This window comes from Durio zibethinus, chromosome 2 (genome assembly GCF_047325235.1).
Source record: "Durio zibethinus cultivar Kanyao isolate XHJ-2024 chromosome 2, ASM4732523v1, whole genome shotgun sequence".
Classification (NCBI taxonomy): domain Eukaryota; kingdom Viridiplantae; phylum Streptophyta; class Magnoliopsida; order Malvales; family Malvaceae; genus Durio; species Durio zibethinus.
This window is the reverse complement of record NC_143163.1, coordinates 28,387,391-28,403,418: the sequence shown is the minus strand read 5'-3', so window position 1 is coordinate 28,403,418 and position 16,028 is coordinate 28,387,391.

The following is a 16,028-nucleotide window of genomic DNA, read 5'->3' as shown; positions in this document are numbered from 1 at the left end:
TAAAACCTTGAGAGTATTGCCAAATAAGACTATAGTCTCCTTTTTAGTGAGCAATGGTTGAACTTGGGCAGCAACATCTCTCCAACTTTAGGCATATTCCTTAAAGCTTTTAGTATTTTTCCTTTTCATGCTTTGTAAAGACAAATGATTTAGTGCCAAATCTATTATGTGCTTATATTGCATAATAAAAAACCTTGCTAGTTTTCTCCAGCCATGGATGAGAGACTTATCTAATTGTACTTACCATTTAGCAGCTAAACAAATGAGACTATCTTAGAAGACATAAATGAGCAACTTTTTATCATGTGTATGTATGGCCATCTTACAATAGTATATAGTAACATACATTTTAAAGCATTTGGTTCCATCATATTCCTCGAATTTAGGCCCCTTGAATTTTGTTGGAATAACAATATTAAGAATCGGGCATAATTCAACAACATCTATTATTTTATAAAAATGTCCCTTTAATAGCTTTAAGCCTCTCCTTTATGAGATCCATCTTTTAAGATTCAGGGCATTCTTATCTTCAGCTCCTCATGTTCTTTTAAATCATTTAGATTAAGAACTTGAATTGGATCAGATGTCTTGGTATCAAGAACAAGAGTAATGTGAGTAGGAGTAGCAGTTGAAGGTATGTCAATATGCATATAGAGGTAGCCTCTAGTAAATGGTATTTAATGTTGGACACCTTGAGATGTTTGTGCTGAGTATGGCCTAAAACCATGAGGAAATAACATATCAGTTTCATTTTTTACCACAACCTCTTTCACCACTTTTTTCCTTGTTCATGTTTTTCAGTAATTTAAAAATATATTTAGTTGTCCCTTTAATTCTTTTTGTGCCTTTTCTAACTTTTAAAAATATATAGTGTTTTTTTCTTCCATAATCCTTACTTAGTATTTAATGTTGTAACGCCTCAGATTATTTGAAAATGGAGCTATTTTTGAACCTTAATTTACTATAATTAAGGTGTATATTTAGAGATATGTTTATAAAATCATCCAACTTTAATTACATATGAGAAGGCATGAATGTCATAAAAAGAATTTACCACATAACAATTGTTAATAAGGAAAAATCTTTATTGAATTGAAAGTCATTTTTAACCAAATTCAAAATTACATATGTAGAAAGTCAATTTATTATGGAAAGAAATCTCTAATTTGTCAATATTAGCCTTATACTTTTTTTAGAAAATCTAGTAGTCATTGACCATGTGTTCCAATTGGTGAAATCCTTGTTTTCCACTTCTCGATCTTTTCTACATATTTTTGGCTTCATAAGTAGCCATAGTGATTTGATCAAATAGGTATTCCAATTGGTCATGCTTTCTCACATATGTCTCTTTCGCTTGCTTACATTCTTTAGTCACAGTCTCCATTTGTGTTCTAATTTCAACATTAACCCTATTTAGCATTTAGATATGGTTTTGCATTTCAGAGAGTGCCTCTTCATTTTCTTGCACCTTTGCTTGCAACTGTCCATTTTCTTTCAGGAGTTAGGCTAGCTCACGAGTGATGAATGACTGTGTTATGTTAAGGTTAGAGAATAAACTCTTCCATTCATCCCTTTTTTGTTTTAGTGCTTGAACATCCCTATCTAGCCTTTTGTTTGTAAGCTTTAACTTTTTGAACTTCCTTTCAAGCCAGTAGGAGATTTTGCTAGGCTTTTCATAGATATAATTAAGATTCTTTTGTTAAAATTATTTTGAAGTAATCACTCTTTATGATAAATTTAATAATGTAAATGCATGTATATACAGTAAAGAAAAACGTTAGTAAACATAATATATAGAAGGAATAAAATACAATTTAACAAGCAAAATAGTAATAAATGTCTCATCATCTGTCTAATTTAGGATTTTCTAACAAAGGAGAAGGCATGACTCTATCTTAGTTTGGATTATTGAGTTTATTTATGTGTAAAGTTCAAAGGTTTGATGGTCTAAAAACTTTCAAATTGTTCTTTATATCATTGTCAATTATAGATTAGTAAGATACCATAATTCTCACTCTTAACAGGCTATCAGCAGAAATGGTTCAATTTAAGTAAGAATATTTCACTAACTATATCGAAGGTTAACACTACATAGGACATAGGTACTTTACTCTTTCCTAAAAAGATAAACTTGGGTCTAGAGCTTATACATAAATACAAATGTGGTATTGGAAGGAAAAGCAATTGCTTCCACCCATTTGGACATATAGTCTATTGCTAATAAGATGTATAGATTGCCATAGGAAGAAACAAAAAGAGCCATGAAGTCAATCCCCCACACATCAAAATTTTCCATTTCAAAAATATTGGTGAAAGGCATCTCATGTCTTTTTGAGAGATTTCTAGCTTTTTGACACTTATGACATCTAGAAAACAAACTCATGAGCATATTTAAAAAGACTTGGCCAATACAAACTAGATTGTAGCAACTTGTCATCCATTCTTGCACCTTCATAATATCCACCATAATCAGATGAGTGGCAATGCTTATAAGTTCTCTTATAACTTTTTTTATTGACTTTGATTACTCATTACTAGTCATTATTGACTTTGATTACTCATTACAATATTTCTTTCTGTTGGATTAATTGTCTTACTATAAATAGAAATACTATATTTCTATAATTTATCGTATTTCTATTTATAAGTTTGAAATATGCTATAAATAGAATAAACATATGTGAAACACATATAATTCAATATTTTGAGATTTTTAATGTCTTTTTTTCTACAAATATTAGTGTTATGGAAGCTTTAAAAGTGTTGATTTTTAGATTTAATCATTGTAGGTATATTACTCCTAAATATTTTAGATATATGAAAAATCATTTTATGATTAACATTGCTTAATTAATCTCTAATTTAGTTATTTATCCCTTAAAATAATCTATGGCTTTTGTTTTACCACTAATCATTCGCATTTAGGATGATTTTCATGTAAAGGATTAAGGGCAAACTCCAATTACATTTCTATTCGTAATTTTTCTTTTTTCTTTTTTTTACCAAAGATAGTTAATGAATTCATAATGTGTTTCTCTTATTGGATGCTTAAAATGAATGAAGTCAATTTGTGTCCAAAGTAGAGTTAATTATTGCTATCTTTTTTTGCTCTAAGTATCATTGTTAGCAAAACCTTTTTCATGTTATGGTTTTGTGTACGTTGCTCTAAATCTTATTCACTTGCTTTTGCTACATGCATATATTATGCATTAGTATGAAAATTAGTTTACAAAAGGGTTATACTTCTAAGTTTTATGGAATAAAGACCTTTTTATTTACATACTATATTTTTAGGTAATTTTAAATAGTTGAATTAGTCATTTTTAAAATGAAATACTTATATATGAGTTTAAAAGCTTACACTTGATTGGAGAACATGAATAATGCATACCAAATTGTCAACTTGGTTGATTTTGTAAAAAAGTAGGGAATTTGTTTTTTTCTATGCTAATGTTGATTTTCTGAATGTAATTGGCATTTCCAACTTAGTTGTCTCTATTTAATTATAAATCAAATCTTGAGGGAAGCTTCTTTGGAATTGGACATGGAGAAAAGATCATGTTAATCTTATGTAGCTATAGTGAGTCTCTTTTCATTTTTATTTTTCATTTTAGTTATTTTTCTCTATTAGTTTGTACTTTTCTCCTTTTAGTATGAAACTAAAACTTCATGCTTCAACCATTGCATGAATTGAAGGAATAAGAAAAATTAGCTTTTAATTTCTCTATAAATTGTAATATTTCTTTTGTATTTATGCTTATAATTTTTTAGTACATATATGCAAATATAATAAATTTAAATATTTTTAGTTTTATCTTTATAATACATGATAAAAAAAATATTAATCTCAAGCAACCCCAAACAAAGTAAAGGCACAACACTAGTAGTCATAGAAACATATTCTAAAGAACTTCTAAATGAGCTAGACAAAAAACCAAGGGAAACTCCTAGAAAATATCCTCGATTTAAAATGATGTGGATTTTCTAAAAATGAAATTTCAAGAAGTTAAGCTTTCATTAGTAAAGCAGGAAACAAATATGGTTGCACTACTAGAAATTTTAGCTTTATCGATAGAAAATTCTATCGATAAAAACTGAAAATTTGTTAGTAATAGCACTAGTAATGGTTTTAGTGACGAAAAAATTCCATCAGTGCAAACTATGTTGATAATGGTTGAAATTTGTTGGTAATTATCCATGGATTTATTACTAATGGTTTTACCTATGGAATTTTTCATTAGTAAATTCGTCGGTAAAGGGTTTTTTTTTTCATCAGTAAATTCATTGATAATGATAAAAATTTCATCAGTAATAGTGAAATTCTATCAGTAAATTCATTAGTAATAAGCATAAAAATGATCATAAAAAGATTTATTTCGTCGGTAAATCTGTCAGTAATGATAAAAATTCCATCAATGTCAAAAAAATTTCGTTAATAAAAGTACAATTTCATCTATAATTTAAATAAAAAAACCTTTATAATTATTCAAAAAAGTATAATTATTTTCAAACCCTATAAATTACAATTTAAATATGTGTAATCATTTAAATATGTTATTATTATTAATTAAAATATCAAATTCATATAACATTCATCAAATACATCATAAAACATCTATCAAACATCCATAACATCCATAAAACATTATAAAATATCCATCCATAAAACATCTATAGCATCCATCCATCAAATACCTCATACAAATCCAACAAAAAGTGTCACTGTGTTGTTATTGCACCTTTTAAACAAGAATCTTCGATACCATCATCAGGTCTATCTATATTGTGATGGTGAAGTCTGCCTAGACCCCAGCAACTATATCATCTAATCCATAAATAACCTAAATTTAGCTCCCAGCTCAATCTTCAACTATTAATTCATTCTTCTATCTGAGCCTAAGGACGCATAGATGATAGACCACAAATAAAGTTAGATGATATTACTGCAACAATGGATTGAGTTGAGTGAACGAGGTCTCTAGATATATCTATTAATCCAAAGCCACACACATGAGTGCGTGTAGCTTCAACCATCTAATAACTTTAGTCCATACTTATTGATAGAATTTTGGATTATTGGAAAAGGTTTCACCATATTTTTGAGATAATGCAGCAGCATAGTTTTCCTATAAAAAAGTTTAAAACAATAATCATTACTATATGACCTGTATAGTTCACTAAAATATTATAACTTTAAAAAATTCACAACATTAAGCATAATTTTCACATTTTACAAATTCATTTCATTTCAATATACATCAAAATATCTAGTTCAATACAGGATTTCCTATAATATCTTTGCTTTCAATTACTTATCTATATATTTCATCAACAATCACAATATACAAATAGAATCACAAATGAAAATATATAATAATTTTTACCTTTCACAAATGTGACTTCATCTAAATAAAATGCAAAAACCTTTCACAAATAAGTAGCTATCACAATATATTATTAACATATATAGTTCATCAATAATCATAATACACAACTATCATCACCATCCAAAAAACGTAATATACGATAAAGATAGTTTATCAACAATCACAATACAAAACTGTCATTACAATTCAAAAAACATAATAGTTTACATATTTCACAAATATCATCTCATTACAATATACTATAAAGATAGTTAAGCAATAATCATAATACACAACTAAAAGCATAAAGCAAATTACATAATAGTGTTCATTTTTCACAAAGTCTTTGCATCATAAAATACTTAAGATATTATTTATTTCAATAAAGTAAGGCAACAATTTCAAATTATTCACAGTCATTTGAAAGTCACATACACTAATAACTTTGGACTTGTTATCAATGAAGTCACTACATCCTCCTAAACGTTTATGAGTGCGATTGAAAAGTTCTATAAATATAGGCTCTCTTAGTAACTCAAGTTACTGTATTTGTTTAAATACATTCAATGAAACATGTAACAATACAATTTATATAATTTATTGACATTTGATAATAAAAATAACTCGTGAAAAAGGTAGTACCATTCTTTTTTTATAAATAGGAAAAGCAATCAAGCTGCCAATGTGCTTCGTAATATTTCCTTTTTTTTGTCCAACAATTTTATTTGGCTCTGGCAAAAATATTTTGCCATTTGAGAGTGCTCTACACATTATCAATAAAAACATCCCAAATCAAAACTGTGATCCACCTCCACTCCATACCTTTGCACTTTATGATGTTATCAACTCTACGCTCTTTTATTAATAATTCTCTCTCCTCGAACAGTAAGTCTTTCAATCGATTCTTTGAAATATTGTTCTAAGCTTGTTGAATAAGACCATCATCTAACTCAAGCCAATGAAATTTTTCTTAACATAATAAATAGGAATACAATAAGTCGTTGACAACAATTTGAACTTTTAATTCAAATCAAATAAAAATATATACAAAAAAAAAACCATTTACTACCTTAAATTTATTAAACATCATACACTCAACTGATGCAAGTACTTTACCCTATATTAACTAAGGACCAGTATAATTCACTTGAATTATTCTTGAAATGTTGAGCTAACAATGATTGCTCAAAATAACTACCAACATCCATTTTTTAGTAAAATTAGTTTAATTGAACAAATTCATAAAAAACAAATAACAATAAGAAAACAATTAATACTTTTCTCCTAGAAAAGTAATCCACACCCACTTCTTTCTATTTATAGGAATCAATAACCCTTTATTTGCCTCATAGTTTTCTACCTAGTTGTCCTCTTTTTTTTTTCTCAAACTGGTGATTAATTACTGCTTTTAGTATAGCCTGTAAGTGAACAGATCAAGTAACAATAATAGAGTTATTCCAATATCATCTCTCAACGGATTATAGATTGTAATGTTGGGTTATTCCACAATTACCAAGGGTGAAAGTCTAAAATCTTATATCAAAATAAGTGAAAATTTAGGGTTGATTGTAGAATAAAGAAAAGAAAAGATTAAAAGCAATGTGTAAGCTTAATTTCACTTAACTAACTGTCACATAGTAAGTTAGAGACAAGAGCCAAAATAAGATTTTAAAAGAAATAAGATTTCAAGATTTGAAAACAAGAAAGAGTAATTGCCTAATTGCATGTAAATAAAGATTGCATGAAAAAATCTTGTAAAACATAAAAAAAATAGTAGCCGAATTTTGTAAAAAGTAAAAGAATGCTTGAATCAAACTTGTAAATAAAAACAATTCTGGCCAAAATTAAGAAAAAAATAAGATTTGAAATGCAAAAAAGATCTTGAAAAAAATACTTCTTTGATTATAAAAGAATTGTAAAGAACAAGAGCTTTGCTATTGGTAAATCTATCACTTAAGTTAATAACTAAACTAAAGAAATAAAAGAACTAAAAACTAAAAGAGAAAAAATAAGTGAGGAATAGGATGATGGAATTGGATGAATGGCCTCCCTGTTTATAATAGAAGGTTTGACTAAGGGGGTAAAGATTACAAGATATATTTTTAAATTCAAATTCTAATGGATGAGTGTTTATCCTAATTTTCTTAGAGGTTGGCTGAATGTGGTCTTCTTAAGCTTGAATTGCCTTGGCCGAATGGGTTTTTGAATGAGTGATCTTGACCAAATAAGATAATACTTGTAGAGTTCATGACCTTGCAAATTGAGTTTTTCCTTCGCATAGCCAAATGGATAAAGTCCTTATGCAATATAATTTATTCATGGCTAAGCAAAGAAGTCATGCTTGGATCAAGCTTCTCTTTGGCCAAACATGGTGGAGTCCAAGTGAGCTTGGATTTGCATGCAATCTTTCTTGGAATAAAGATAGTCGAATGCATCATGAGAAAATCTTTATGCAAGCGAAACTCTATAGGTGAATGAATATGGATCAAGCTAGTTTAGCTATGAGCTTTCAAGATTGGGCCAAAATTACTTCTTATATGCTTGCAGTCATGGATTGCAAGAAAATGATATCTATGAGCTTGAAACTCTAAAATCATGAAAATAACATAAAAAGCACCAAAAATCATCCAAATTTTAAATTTAGTAGCATTTTTAGCATGCAAAAACACTATATAATTAGGTGTTATCACACCCGCACTCTTAAATCTTTGCTTATCCTCAAGCAAAACCTCTAATTAACAAAACTAAAGGACATTATATATACTCACAAAGTAAAAAATTACATAAAATTCGTATCATGTACTATTAGATAATACAAAGCTAACCATAAACATAGAGTTATAAGAAATTCCTTTGAAATAAAGCTCTCAATGTCTTATGCTTATTACACATATACATCTATTGAATGTTTAATTCATGCATATAACTTAAGTAAAAAGAATACAATATATTTTATCACATTTTAATTCAAAGATAGAATAGACTTCATATATTCACTTTCCCTATTCTTCTCCACTAATGTTGACTTACATACCTAATTTAAGAACAAAAAGTCTTTTAGCCTGTAATATAAGGCTTAGGTCAATATAGAAAAAAGAAAATTTTAGACTTAAAACCCTAACCTTACTTTCTTTGAACTTTTTGGTTTTAGAAAAATTAAGAGCTCTTTTTGAAACTTTGACTTGTAAGACATCACTTTGTTCTTTTATTCACAGCAATTTTTTTTTGGAAAAAATATAGCCATTTGGCTTTCTTAAGCTTTGCATTTGCTTTTGCCATTTTCTTTCTTTCATTTATTCTTTGCGCCTCTTTTCCTTCCAAAATTATAACATGTCCATACATAAATAAGTACAATGGATTATTTAAAATAAAAAAAGGATAATAATAATAAAAGAAAATGCTTGTTGGCTTATTATGTGGCTAAATAAATAAATAAAAGGAAAAAATATATTAGGCTCAAAGTAAAGGTATTAGGGATGCTTCATAATAGGATAGGCTTAAAAAAGGTTCAAACGGTCCAAGAACTGTCTAAATCATCTCTTAAGTCAAATATAGTCAAGGATTTCACCTCAAGGGTTAAGTAAATGAATTCTATAGCGCTTATTCATACTCGTAAATCTCATGCAAATCTACGTATTACAAACTTTCACAAAAATCATAGCACTTCATTAAAAGAGAATACAAATATATGCATAATAATCATATCCAAAAAAAGACGTGCTTAATAATTTTTTGCAAGTTTCACTATATTCACAATTAAACCTCATATCATACTTTAATCATTCTTGGAAAATGTATGCAACGTCAACCAAGTGAATATCATAATGAAATTTTAGTATGTCAATTTGATGTGAAAGAAAAATGGAATCACAATTTTTAAAAACATTTAAGTTCAAAACCATCTTTCTCCCCCATACTTAAATTAAACCATATATCAAATAACAAAAGAAAAAAAAGCACTCCCAAAATTTACTTTAAGGCTGAATGTCTATAAGGCATCATCCTTGCTTCACTTCATCCTACAAAAACCTAAATGAAACATTAAAAACATACATATCCTAAAAAAATTTAAGAAAATAAAAAGTATAACCATTTAAAGTAAAACTTATGTTACCTCCTAAAAAGCACTAATTTTAATCAATCTTAACCATACCTTTCTCGCAAAGAAGATTACTTAATTACTCCATGTTTAACACCAACATTCACCCATTTGATGATTTTTCTATTTATGACATATTCGACATTAGGCTCTAAAGGACAGTGATGCTCAATTGTTGTGGTTAAAGTTTTCACCCTAATATAGCTAGATTATAGTAGGTAGGCAGTGACTTTAGTACCAATAAGAAAGGTATCACCATGAAAATTAATAAGTTGGTTTTGAAAACTAAAAGTTCCTCAATGATCTATTTAATTAGATTAATTGGCATGTTCTCATCATTTTCTTAGGCTTAATGAGAGGTGTTTCAAAAGGTGTGACAACTTTTCCATCAAACAACCCTCAACAATAAGTTTTTGTACCTTATTCAATTTCAAATCATGATCTTCACAAAGTTGAAAAATTAGAAAAGATGGACTGTAAGGCATAAGCTCAACTTTAGTGGCATCATTATTAAACTCTTTCAAAATGTTAGGTCTTAAAGCCAATTTTACCTTTATTGTATCAAGATAATCTTTTACATTCATCACTTATTTGTCGTTCTTCCTAATAGATGTTAGTATTACAATAAGCACCTCATTGTCTTACATTTCTTTAGCTATTTCCTCTTCTTAGGAGTTTGTATCTTACATTTTCTCACAATTGTCTTCTACCTCAAATTCTATACTTACCAAGAGTGCTTTTGCAACTAGGATAAGTTTTTCATCTTTCTTTGCAGAATCTATATATTCATTTTTATCCTCTTGTGGATCTTTCTTTTGATTTTCTTTTTCTCAAGTGCTTTCATTAAACTAGGTAGGTTTATTACCACAAGCTTATCTATTAGATCTTCATAATCATTATAAAAATAAGTCATTTTCTTCTTCACAGGAATACATATCATTAAATGCTTCCTTACCTTATTTCTTAAGGTTTGACTGATATTGCTAGGTAAGGTTCTTAATGGGTGATTGGCTATGACTTAAGTTATTTGACCTATTTGGCTTTGCAAGTTCTCAATGTATACAGATCGATTTTAGATTGTTGCATTATTGAATTACATCGATTGGGTCAGTATCTCCAAGTTTGACTTCTTTCCTTAAGGTGGATTATATAGTGGAGGAAAGTATTATTAAGATAAAGGGTTTGTAGGGTAGGTTGGGATATATATGGATGATGACTCTTGATTTCTTTCATATGCATCCCTAGGATAACCCTTCCAATCTTGAATGTAGGTGTTTGGATAATAGTAGAATTGGTTATCTTGACACTTATCACTAAAGTATTGTCTCCCATAATCATGACCACTATAATATGTACTCTAAATTGATTGAGCATGTCTAAGATTATACTTTCATTTAATAGTGTTTACCTATTCAGCTAACGACGCAAATTGTGAGGATATGGTTGCAAACGGGTCTTCGTCATACCTTTCAAAAGCACTCCATAATGGTTGCATTTGGGAATACTCAAAAGACAGCTTTTCATAATCCCTAAAGGTTCTGGCCTCATTGCAATAGAAGTCTGACATAATAAAAAAAGAAAATGGAACACATTAAAGTAATAAAAGGTAAAAAAAATTATTTAGATTATAAGAGTTTAAAAAATCCTTATTGATATTAAGAATACCCTATAATTCCTGGCAATAATGTCAAAAACTTAATTGCTACTTTTAGTATAACTTGTAAGTGCACAGAGCAAGTAATAATAATAAAGGTATTATGGTATCATCTTTCAAGAGATTATAGATTGTAATGTTGGGTTGTTTCACAATTACCAAAAGTGAAAGGCTAAAATCTTATATCTAAGCAATTGAAAATTTATGGTTGATTACAGAATAAAGAAAAAAAGATTAAAATCAATGTGTAAGCTTAGATCTCACTTAACCAACTGTCACTTGGTAAGCTAAAGACCAGAGCCAAAATAATATCTTAAAAGAAATAAGACTTGAAGACTTGAAACAAGAGAAAATGATTGCCAAATTGCTTGTAGATAAAGATTGCATGAAAAGAACTTGTAAAACATAAAAGAAAATGGTAGCTGAATCTTGCAAAAAGTAAAAGAGTGCATGAATCAAACTTGAAAATAAAAATAATGCTTGCCAAAATTAAGAAAAGAAAACAAGATTTGAAATGCCAAAAAAATCTTGGAAAAATACTTTTTTTATTGAAAAAGAATTATTAAGAACAAAAGTTTTGTTATTAGCAAATTTGTCACCTAAGCCAATAACTAAACTAAAAAAATAAAAAAAAATGAGGAATAGGACGATGGAATGGAGTGAATGGCCTCTCTATTTATAGGGGAAGGGGTTAGAGATTACAAGATGTATTTTCAAATTCTAATTCTAATGGATAAATACTTATCCTAATCTTCTTAGAAATTGGCTGAAAGTGGTCTTCTTAAGCTTGAGTTACCTTGGTTGAATGGGGTCTTGAAATAGTGATCTTGGCCAAATAAGTAATGCTTGGGGAGTCCATGATCTTGCAAATTAAACTTCCATTTTGCATGGTCGAATGGATAAAGTATTTATGTAAACATAATTTTTTCATGGCTAAGCAAAAAAGTCATGCTTAGATCAAGCTTCTCTTTGGCCGTACATGAAGTAGTCCTAGTAAGCTTGGATTTGGATACAATCCTCCATGGAATAGAGATGGCTAAATGCATCATAAGAAAGTCCTTATGTAAGTAAAACTATATAGGTAAACGAATGTGGATCAAAGTGGTTCCACTATGAGCTTTCAAGATTGGTCCAAAATTACTCCTTATATGCTTGCATACATGGATTGCATGAAAATGATATCATTAGCTTGAAACCCTAAAACCATAAAAATAACATAAAAAACACTAAACATGTATAAAATTTAGCACTATTTTAGCATGTAAAAACACTATATCATTAGAAGCTATCATGGATCATTGGCTAATCTTGATTGACATATTATTCCATCGATGAATCATCCATTATCAATGCTAGAAGTGATCAATTTGATCTATCAAACTGTATCTAGGGTAAAGCGGACCCATATAGTAAAGCTGACCCGTATGGTGAATCATGTTGTATAATTATGATGATGATTACGTAAATCACCTCTCATGGATCCTAACTTAAAACCACATCAATGGACTACGTCCCATCATCTTATATATATAGAACAAAAACATTCCATAAGTATTTCAATAAAACTAATAAAAAACAAACAAATATAATATTACTTTAGTAATACGAGACCAAATGAAATAAGTAAAATATATTTAATTTTCGATAAAATAAACAATAAAGTATTATATTTACTTGAGATATATAATCTTCCCATTACTAATAAAGTTTGGTTGAGAATAAGCAAATTCAACAAATTCCTCCACACTATCATAAAAGTTTAAAGTAATGTATCCATTAACATCCAAATGAAAGCACATCCAAGAATGATTTTTGTCCATTATTAAAACCTAATTGAATTTCAATATGAGCAATTAAAGTCATATAAAGTTTTAAACATTTTTATTGATTGCCATATGAGCAATTATTGCAATACTAAATAAAATTATCTAAATGATAATATGAAGTAATTATTAGTCTACTTTAACAAATAGTCCATCAATGACATAAAAAGTCTTGCAAAAATTCATCATACATGCTACAAGATAACACATTCACAATAAAATATTATTAGTTTTAATGATAGAATTTTACTTTTGATCTTGGCTTTCTCAGTGCAATTCTGTCAGTTTTGTGGAGAATTTCTTTGATTGAGGCACTTTTATATACAAAACTTGTGTTTTCAAAGTAGGTAGAATGAAAAATAAAGCAAGTTAGTATGATGAAAATAAATAAAAAATCATATTCATTAAAGAAATACACCCACCTAAACCCACTTTCATAACATACATTCACGGATAGATTATGAAAAAGAAAAATAAAATATAACAATATAATTTATTTATATTAAATTTGATCAATACAATAAAACCACAATATTTCAATAATTAGTCATATATAAATTTCACTAAACTATCAAATATATAAATCACTTCAAAACAAATATAAATCTTAATAATATATAAATTACTTCAAAACAATATATAAATTAGTAATATATAAACTATAATCTCAAATTGACATAAATAATTTTAATTTCTATAATTATTATTAAATTTTAGAAAATATTAAATATAAAAACATTCATCAAAATATATACAAATCTTAATACACATCAAACCTAAATTAACCAATATAAATCTTACACATATAAAAGTTAATAAATTTATAACAAAACCCAATAAAACTCAACAAAACTTTCACAAATAAAAAAATAAATTACTCAACAAATAAAAAATTTCCCAATAATACTAAAGACAAATAAAAAAAATTAACAATACTCAACATTAATACTCAACCAAAAATATACATAAAAATATATAATCAACAAATTTCAATAACTATATAACTAAAACCCAAATAAATCTCAACAAATATAAAACCAACAAAAACTCAACAAATTGGTAATCAAAACCCAAACAAATTTCAACAAATAAATAACCAACAAAAACTTAATACATTGGTAACCAAAACCTAAACTTCAACAAATTTATAACAAAAAATTAAACCCTAAACTCAACAAATATACTACAAAAAAAATAATATAAAGTAAAATATTTAAAAGAAATTTACCGGACGGGAAAGGTGACAATACCGGCTACCAACATACTTGGATGAAAGGAAGGAGCTACGACAAGGTGGAGGGAGACAAAAAGGGAGAGGGGAAGGGAAAGCAAATTAGGGATTTAGGAATAGAAACTAGGGGAAAATGGATTTGATTAAAAGGGGTGTTTGAAATTTTATGGTTTTAGCAACGGATTTACCGATAGAATTTTCATCGATAATGTCAAAAAAAAAATTTTGCTAATTTTTTTAGCAATAGATTTTTCCTTTGGTAACTTTTAACGATGAATTTATCGAAGGAAATTTTTGTTAGTAAAATCGGTGGCAATTCACTCTACATTTTTAGCGATGAATTATTGATATATTTAATGTCATTGGTAATCCATCGGTTTATTTTTTTTTAATTTTGTTGGTATTCTATCCGTAATTAGCAACGAAAAAAATTTCATTGGTAATAAATAAATTTCTAGTAGTCTTAAGGACTAATTGGCAAAGCAGTGTAGAAAGGAGATGAAACCTGAAAGTTAGGTTGAAAAACCTCCATTTTCTTTGACTTTTATATTGAATAAGGATGGCTTGCCATACCCACACTGAAAATAGGTAAAACTTGAATAAAAAAAGTGTATTGGGGAAAACTCTCAAAATGCTTGAAAGTTGTTTGTGTGTTGTTTTGTTGATGTAAACTTTTGGAGTATGTTTTGGATACTTCCTTTAAGTAATAAAAGTTTTACATTTTGGAAAAAAAAATATTTTCTCAAATGCATAATCTATAATAATAATAAAAAAAAAAACTAAATGCTTTTTCAATATTTTAAAGAATAATCAAGAGATAATTCATGAATCAAATGGTTAAACAAATCAACATTCTCTACCAACTTCAGTGGCTCATGTAAAAAAAAAAAGACTAAAAGAAAAAAAAAAAAGCTTTAATTTGGAAAGCCAATCAATTTCAAGACTTGTTAATAATTAATTGACTAAATTAACATATCAAATAAATTATGTTAGAGGTGTCTTTAGTAGTTTAATCCTATTCATATTTCAAAATGGTAAAAAAATTTTTACAATAATACATAATTGGTCCATAAATTATGAACATCAAATTCTTTAGTTTCTTTAAGAAAACAAATGAAAACCTTTTTATTTATTCCAATACTTTGGATTTTTTTTATGCTTATTGTGTAAAAAACTTTTTTTTCCATTATACATGTTTCTTTTATCATTTTGCATTTTAATATAACACGTTGTTTGAAGGACAATATTAAATTATAACTATTTGAAATTTCAAAAATACTTTTTATCTGATAAACTTTTTTTTCCATTATACATGTTTCTTTTATCATTTTGCATTTTAATATAACACGTTGTTTGAAGGACAATATTAAATTATAATAACTATTTGAAATTTCAAAAATACTTTTTATCTGATAAAGTTTGATGCAGTCCAATTATGATTCTTTCATTTCAAACATGAGTTTTTATTTTAAATAATTTCAATGAATAGAAAGTTAAAAATATTTCTTTTTAAATTTAAAAATCTCAATATAATTTTTATCTTTATAAATATTTTCATAATTTTTTATTATTTATATTTTAAATTCAATAACACATATCACTTATCGTACGGTTTTTTTTAATTCAAAATATATGGGACAATATTTAAAAATATATATCTACGATATTGACTTAGATTATATAATATTTTTATTATATTATATGTATTTTATATCTTAAACATATAAATTAAATAATATTAATTTATATATTTATAAATATATTTAAATAAAGGATTAAATATAAAAATGATTCATTTATTATATATATTTTTTCAATTTGATATTTAAAAAAATAAAATTCTCATTTTGTAGGA